The following is a 9110-nucleotide window of genomic DNA, read 5'->3' on the forward strand; positions in this document are numbered from 1 at the left end:
GTACGAGTCCATCCATCAGACAGACTGATGGCAGCCACTCCGCTGTCACAGTCCCCACCCCCCACGCTGGCACATGTCACATTTGGAATTCATCTGCATAGCTGGGTAGCGCTCCCTGTGGAGTTACACTGAACAATTTTGCAGCTGTGACAGCTTGAAATAGAAAAGCTAAATGTAACTAACCACTGGCTTCCTCAGTGCCTTCTTTTCCTAAACTCTAACTGGGAGTTCTTGACACAGAAAGGGTAAGGATCACTTAAAATAGCAGGAAAAAATGTGTAAAGCTCTAGGGTATTTTGTGTGTAATTTTATCAGGAATCCTGCATTTCTAAGTTAACATGCCTTAGCCCCAGTTTCTGCACTCACCCCTGACTGTACTTCCCCTGCCCTATTGATTGAAAAGGAGAATTTACTATTGACTCCATTAATAGTCCCTTTGCCTTGTGGGAAAACAGAGACTTATGTAACTTTCCTGGAGTTTGAAAATATGGAAAATGTTTTCTTACTTCTACCTATTTTTTGTTTCCTTCTATTTGTATCTGCTTCTTTATCTTTATGTCCCTGTCTCCATCTCTGTCTCTCTCTCTCTCATTCCCTCTCTCTCTACATACACAAAAATATGTACATCCACATGCATATGGCACACTGCTTGTGAAACAGAGGCCTTTGATTGACTCTCCTGAATTGAATTTTTAATGTATTTTAAGAATATTATGTAAAATAAAATAACTTTTTCATGCAGATCTCTGCATATTTGTATACTAAGTTGAACACTACATTGCAATTTAAGTGATTATTCTTCTAAAATATAAAAAATCATGTACTGAATTATCTCTCAGTGGAATTTCTCTTTACATAAACAAAATAATGGATTACATGTTAGACATTTCCTTTTAAAATAAGAACTCAATGGCCATATATCCTTACTAGTTTAGAATATATTTTCATGACATAGGAACCTTGGAGTTGGGGGAAAGTCAAATTTTTTCATTAAAAACGAATTAGGATAAAAAGTATATTGGTTGGGGAAAACTGGGCTGGTGATGAATTAAAAATTTTGTTAAAAGTTTATTATTTTCTTATTTGTATCCATAAAGATCTTCATTCAAATTTATTGATTCAACTAATGAGTTATATATCGGATGCATTGAATTTTCCAAAAGCTAATAGGATGCTTTAAATTAACAAAGCAAAATCCAGTAACTCTGTTTCACTTTATGTCAAATGTCAGTTAAAACATCAGTATCTGAGAGGTTTCCATGTATCAGATTTTGCTAAACTTTCTAGGCTGTTCTGGAGGATCTGCTGTTTATTGATAAGTGTGTATCTTCACTGAGGCTGCTGGGGATGTGTGGTGAGTATAGCGGCAGAAGCGGTGGTTGAATAAAGTTGTTGCAAAAGAAACCAGGGATGTCATCCTGTTTTACACCCATGGAGGCAGGGAGCCATGACTGGGAAAGAGAGACCATTCAGGACTCACTTAAAGAGAATATTTCACTCTTTTGATGACTCCTACGAAGCTTCAAAATCCCACCATGGCTACGGTTTTATCATGGTCCAGATAAATTACATACACACAGAGTTTCTTCTCCAATTACAGCTCCAGGCCAGTCTCTATGAAAGATGCCATCTGCTTATGCTGGCCAAGAGCAGAGCAGAACATCTGAAGACTGGCCCCAGCAGAAGCACCCCGACAGGTCATCAGAGATTATGTGGCAAGTCTTTGATGAGTTTTCCAAATTGGGTTTGTGTATCATCAGGTTTGGCTAAAACAAAGACAAGAATTAATTTCTAGGTCAATTAGTGGAGAAATATTTGTATGAAAAGGTAAATATCAGAAAGGTCCTACCAGAAACTCCCACATCATTACAAATACCACTTACGTTTTCCCAAGTGGACATTCTCTTCTTCAGTTATCTAATGACTTATGGATTGACTGTCATCCACGCCACTTGTTGACTGCTTATTGTTTCATTTTTATGTATCATGGGTGTATTCATTATGTCAGCCCTGAGAACTGAGGGGTCCTGGGCAGCGGAGGGATATGCCCACCAGTGCTGTTACTCCCCACTACAGACCATGTCTGAGGACCCTGGACTCCTACCCAAACAGTCACAGCTCACTTCCACCACCACTATGGCTCTTTTCTCCTCCCAACGGTAAGCCATACCATTCAGGAATTTTACCCAGGTCCAAGAGTGGCTGTGCTGTCAGGGGACACAGCTTGGGTGTGCAGGTGGGGATGTCCAGGCACAAGCATGTCACACTCTTCTTGATGCAGCAGAGATTTTGAAGCAGGCAGAGGGTCAGAAACTTGGAGAGGACTCTAAGGAGTCCCCATTCGGTCCCAGCCTTCCATATTGTTATGAAGACACATTTGTCAACGCAGGAGGAAAGAGCATATTTAACACCCTGGCGGCTTGATTTGCAATCCCTCAACACTGAGATACACTGCTCAGGGGCTCCTGGGGCTTCAGAAATGGTAAGGGCGGGACCTGGTGGAGGAAACTGTCTTCAAACTGCCATCTCTTAAATTCCAAGTTCTAAGCACTTCACCAGTAAACCAGACCTGTCTCTGAACTTTCCCTTGGTAACACAGAAGTCCTATGGATTCCAATCAACACCGTTCTTATTTTTATTTTTTTGCCTATTTTAAAGACAGGAATCCTTTTGATCCTGCTGTATATAGGCTGAATATTTGTGTCCCTTCAAAATTCGTATGTTGGAATTCTAACCCTTACTGTGATGGTTTTGGAGGTGGGGCCTTTGGGAGGTGTTAAATCATGTTGGCAGCACCCTCATGAATGGGATTAGCATCCTTATAAAAGAGAGAGAGATCCTTCTCCCTCTGCTTTGTGAGGACGCAGCGAGGAGACAGCTGCCTCGGCCAGGAAGCCGGCGCTCAGCCGACGCCCAGCCGATGCCGACGCACCCAGCACGCGGGCTCGGACTTCCCAGGCCCAGACCCGTGAGCAGTCAGTCCCTGTTGTTGACAGGCCACCCGGCGTGTGATAGTTTGTTATAATGTCCTGGATGGACAAAGACTACATCTTTTTCTGGTTTCTGGTCATAGAAGAAAAGCTTTCAGAAGTTTTTCATTAATTATCATGTTAGCTGTGGTAAAAAACAGTGTTGTAAATTGACTATAACGCAATAAAAAAAATGACGTTAGCTACGCTTTGTTTTGTTTTGTTTTTTGATAGATGCTTTCATTGAACTGAGGAAATTTGCTTCTACTCCTAGTATTTTTTTAGTACAGTTACCATAAGAGCATTTTGTCAAATGCTTTTCCTGTGTCTATTACAATGTGTGTTTATGTTTCCCTCTTATTAATATGGTACATTATATTGACTGATTTGTTCATGTTAAGCCATCCTTAGAGTCCTGTGGTAAACTCCACTTGGTCACGCTGTGTAATCTTTTTGACATGCTACATTTACTGCTCTAGAAATCTTCTGGGATATTTCACGTCAATATTCTTGTGATGTTTTGCTGTCGGATGAGACTGGTCTCATAAAATGGGTTAGGAAGTGCTTTCTCGTCTTGGATTAGTGTTAAGTCTTTAAATAATCATAATTTACCAGCAAAGCCATGTGGAATTGGATTTTCCTTTGTGGGAAAATTTTTTGAAAACTCAACCTGCATCCTTGTTACACATCCACTCAGTTTTTCTGTGTCTTCAGAGTCAGTTTTGGTAGTTTATATATTTTTAGGAATTTGTTCATTTCATCTGTGTTAAATAATTTATTAACATATAGTGGTTCAGAGTATTCCTTTATGATCTTTATTTCTGTAAAAAGCAGTTGTAGTTTTCCCTTTTTTTATTCCTGAATTTAATAATTTGAATATTCTCCTTTTTTCTTTGATCACTCATGCTAAAGACATAATTTGGTTGGTTTTTTAAATTTTGGGGTTTTTTTTTAAATTTTCTCTATTGTTTTCTTCTGTTTTGTAGATGTGGTTTATATCTGCAATCACTTGGCCTTGAGTAAAGGATATTGCCTTCGATAAGGTTGGTGAGCCTCGTCCAGTCCAGGGGAGGCCCTGAGAGCAATGACTGAGATTTACCTGAGAAGAAATTTTGCCTCAAACCTGCAACACCATCTTCTGTGTAAGTTTCCAGCCTGTGGGCTGCCCTGCAGATTATAGACTTGGTAGCTTTCATAATCATGAGTCAAATTTAAATATTTTTTTAATTTAAAAATTTATTTTAATATTAAAAATTATATATATGTATGTGTGTATATATATGTATGTATGTGTATATACATACACAGTTATTCTGACGGGGTTTACTGAGTTTCCTAAATATGTCAGTTAGTATATTTAAACAAATCTGGAATGTTGTGAATCACCCTTCCTATTTGTCCCCCTTCCCTGTTCTATTATTTCTGACTGAGTGCTGATGTTACGTGCGCTGCGACTTCTCACACTGTCCTGTACATCTTTTTAACTAATGAGCTCAACTATAAAACAGAAACAGACTTGCAAACATAGTAAACAAACTTATGGTTACCAGGGGAAAAGAGATGGGAAGGGATAAATTTGGCTGTTTGAGATTTGCAAATGTTAACCACTATACATAAAAATAAATAAAAAACAAATTTCTTCTGTAGAGCACAAGGAACTATATTCAATATCTTGTACTAACCTTTAATGAAAAAGAATATGAAAACTAATATATGTGTATATGTGTGTGACTGGGACATTATGCTCTACATCAGAAATTGATACACTGTACTTTATTTTTAAAAAATAAACTTGATATAAACATTAATGTAAAGAAAAACAATTTCTTTAAAATGTTTCCCCTCTCTTCTACAGAATATTTCTAGTATAATTTCTTCAAACCATCTATAGGAGGAGGGTATAGCTCAGTGGTAGAGTGCCTGCTTAGCATACACAAGGTCCTGGGTTCAATCCCCGGTACCCCCACTAAGAAATAAGTAAATAAAATAAATAAACCTAATTACCTACCCCCCACAAAATTAAAAAAAATCTATATAATTTTTCAGATCTTTCATTCTCATGTTTATTTTGGTGCATGGCCACTTAATTTCTATTGTAATTTTCACTCTAGAGTTGCTGTTTATTTCATATTTAAATTTATTGTCACAGATTGTATCCTGTTGTCCTTCATTATATTTTAGTCAATTTTGTTTCTTTCAATATATCAAATATATTTATTTTATATATTAAATATGGCAGCTCTAATATCAATAGCCATTGTACACCTACATTTGTGATTTCTTTCTGGCATATCAAAATAATTGTGGCTTCTTTTATTTCATATTTCATAGACTTGGTTTGAGAGCATTTATCCTTTTCAGTAAGAAGCCTTTGAGTCCTGGATATAAAATGCATTTCTTCTGAATATGTGTGTGTCTCTTTCTCCCTGTGTGGTGTGTGCGCACAGTCTCTTTCACTTTTTTTTTCTTCCTTAGGGAGCCAGGAGGCAATCCCAATCCAAGACTGACATAAACTAAACGTTTGGCTCTCATGCGAGCTCCAGATTTTTCCTCTTTTATCTACTGAATGAGATGCCTATCAGAAGTCCTCATGTGAAACGGGTTTTCTTCGATGCAATTTCCTGCCATACTCAGGGATTCGTATCTGCTGCCTGTCTCTGGTAATGGCTTCTTAAATTTGTATTTTAAGTCCCCAGAAATTGGCATAAACTCCTGGAGAAACATCGGCTGCAGGGCTTTCTTTCCCTGTAAGCTCACGACTCATTTTTGCTTCTGGCCAGTATATTATGCAAGGATCTTTCAGTCTTTGCTTTAAATGTTAACTCGTTAGGAATGAATTTAATCTGCCAAACATTGACATCTAATATGTTCTTGATATTTATGGACTAGAAAGCAGTTTTATTCTCATAGAAGAATATATTTCTTATATTTAACAAAATAATTTTTATATCTTATGTATACACACATGACAATTGCAAGAGAAAGTTATATTAACATATATTTCATAATGACTTTAAATGTTTAAATATTGAGATGTGGAATATGTATTTTAAGTTATGTTACTGTACCCCTGGGTTTAGTGACATAGGGTGCAACTAATAAACTGTATAATATGAATATTTATATACACACATATTTGAATATGGTGCTTCCTCTGATTATTCTAACTGGGTGAATTAGAATCTGTTACCATAATAAGAAACTTGATTTTTTTATGGACACTATAGTGAGAATTCATTATATTACTTGTGAAACACTCATGAGAAATTCTTCTTGTCCAGAATTTCACATCTATTCTAGTTACACATTCACCATGTTCAAACTAGAAACATTATTTCTTTGGAACAACATTTGAGAAGATGCCCCTGGGAAGTACAAAAGGGAAGCAATAAAATTTAAGGAATTGCTTTAAAAAATTATACAAGAGAAGGCTCAGTTCAACTGCCTAGTGTTTGTTGAAGCTCCATGCGCGTTCGGCAGGAGGCACAGGTAGGTTTTAGTTATGTTCTGAGTGAAATCTGAGGACAATTCGAAGACAGAACAAAAGAGGAAATACAATAATCACAATCCAAATGCAGAATTGGTTTTCAGATCCCCCCCTGGGATTTTAGAATTGGCTTGAACAGGAGTGCGCGTCTAAGCCACTCACCGGCCGCAAGCAGCCAGCAGTCACCGCACACACGTCTCGACCGTCACTCGGGACTCTGCACCCCAGTCCCAGTCCAAGAGCAGGAAAAAAAAAAACAGGACTGTAAACATTTGTACCAGGGAGAAAGGAGGAAAAACCACCTTGGTTTTTAGGAAGGCAAGGGCTAGTCTACTGATGAAAAGCTCTTTAGAGGTGTTACATCTGATATCTGATTAAACTCAAGATAGTCTGTTTTCAAAATGTAGTTGTCCTTTCTTTGTAATCCCATGAATTCTACGTATTAACGCATGCTAAGACAAAAGACTGTCCGCATTTACTTTTGCTGTTCAACTTAGGATTTACCTTTCTATGACTGGGAAATTACATTGTAGGAAACAAAACTTTATCTCCGCCCATAAAAAACACACACACTAAAGTGTCATTTCTAAGGCTCTCCTGCAGTCAAGGCAGGACGCATGACCGAGGGTTCTTCACCTGGACGTGCTGGCCCCACACCTTCGGTCATAAGCAGTGTGGACTGAGCAGAACCTGTTCTTGTGGTAGGTGGTAATAGCAACAGCAGTTACTTCCGGGCACTAGAAGTGACAACCGGGTGGTCAATTGTGTTGGCCATGGTTGGTGGGATGGATCTGGTAGCACAAGTTATGTCTCCGGCCAGTATTGCACTGACTTGATTTTGAGTATTATCTTTCCATATGTAGCCTCCAAATTTGGTTCATCAGATTTCCTAGAGGATCTGTGAATCCCTTAATATCCTTTTAATGTATTCCTCTTCAGAAATTATCCATACTTTATTGGTTGCCTTCAATTAAGTACCTAATATAAACAGTGAGAGGCAATACAGCTTACTTCGTTCTTCAGTATTCCATTTGAGAAAATGAGGTCTAACAGTATCAACATTCAGTAGCTCTGAGATCATGATTTTGCAGGATGGTTATGATTTGGGCGATCTTTTTCTGAAGGCAAGCTATGTTAAGCACTGCGTGAAGACTTTCATTTGCAGTGTCTTATACAATATTCAAAATGACCACACAAGGTTCTTACTTTTATTACCTTTTTCTTACAGGTGCAAAAATTGAGCCAAAGATAGACTTAATATCAACCAAAGCTACACAATATGACAGCTTTCACGTGTTTTCCATTGTCGTAACTTCAGAGATTCTATTGAGATCGAGCTAAAGCTCAAATGTACAAACTATGGCAAAGTTGTAGAAAACACTGCCTTATATTCAGTTTGATGTTCTGTTACCTGCCTAGTATATATTAGTTACTGCGCTTAGAGCTAGAAATAAAAAGTCAATTATGCAATATTCCTATCCTTGGTTCATCCTTTAGGTAAAAAAATAATGTAAATTAATAACTATTATACATTATGAAATTTTCTATATTAGTGGGATACATACTGTATACGGAAACTCAAACAGGGGAACAATTACTTCTCCACACCAGTGTCAGGAAAACTGTGCCCCAGAGAAGACAAGGGCTTCTCCCTTGTTGGTAGGGACTTGCTGTCAGGGACACTTTCATCAATGTTATCTGTAAGCTGGAAGGGTAAGACATGATGGCCCACCCAAAACGAAACCCTGAAGATCACCAGCGATGCCGGAGATGCTACAGAGGCATGGCGAGCATCACTCCTGGGAGTTCCCGCCCTCGTGAGTCTGTGTTATCAGGAATTTCTCAAGATTTTGTTCTTGAAGATTAACTTTGGCAGACAAGAAAAAGAAAACAAATAAATATCAACTTTGCAATATTTAAATAGCATATGAGAGGCAAGAAAATCTGTGTATTTATACTGGTCCTTGTTGACCTGACTACAAGATATTTTAATGGCATTATAGATAATGTAATTCAAATATTTTGATTTTAACCTAAACATTATAGACAATTAAATATTGTCTTTACATGCAAGCAAAAGCAACTTTGTCAATAAGAATAAACTGCACTTTTAATGAAACTGTATTATAAATAAATATGTCCAGAAGAAATAATTTCCAACACCTCAAACACATTTCAGACGTGAAAATTCAGGAAAGGTAGACCAGATAGATGCTGTCTTAGCTTCCTATTTACTGCAACAAGTTATGCAAATGTAGTGTCTTGAAAGAACACAATTTATTATCTTATGATTTGGGGATGGCAGAAGTCCAAGGTGGGTCTCAGGAGGCCAAACTCAAGACGGGCGGCGTTTCCTGTAGAGGCTCTGGGGAGAACCCGTTTCCTTGCCTACTTCCCCTCTGTGGCAACCACGTTCCTTGGTTTATGACTCTTGGCTGCGTTTCATCCTCAAAGCCAGGGGTAACAGCCTCCGACTGAACTCTGCTTCCCTCATCACGTCTCCTGTGACGCTGCTTCTCCGGCCACCCTTTCCCTTGTAAGGATCTTTATTACGTTTTATCTACCTAGATAGTCTGGTGTGATCGCAGCATCTCGAGGCCCTTTACCTAATTACCTTTGTAAGTAGCAGATCCACAGGGCCCAGGGCTGGGGGT

General features: G+C 38.2%; 1 long non-coding RNA gene across 1 annotated transcript; it reads right to left on the reverse strand.

Annotated features, from left to right (window-relative positions):
- Positions 1 to 1195: 1195 nt before the first annotated feature.
- On the reverse strand, positions 1196 to 2503 carry LOC140697933 (uncharacterized). Its single transcript, XR_012075313.1, has 2 exons — positions 2171 to 2503; positions 1196 to 1766 (listed from the first exon to the last, which is right to left on the reverse strand). It is a non-coding gene; the product is annotated as an uncharacterized lncRNA (long non-coding RNA).
- Between the last annotated feature and the right edge of the window lie 6607 nt (positions 2504 to 9110).

This window comes from Vicugna pacos, chromosome 8 (assembly GCF_048564905.1).
Source record: "Vicugna pacos chromosome 8, VicPac4, whole genome shotgun sequence".
NCBI classification, from domain to species: domain Eukaryota; kingdom Metazoa; phylum Chordata; class Mammalia; order Artiodactyla; family Camelidae; genus Vicugna; species Vicugna pacos.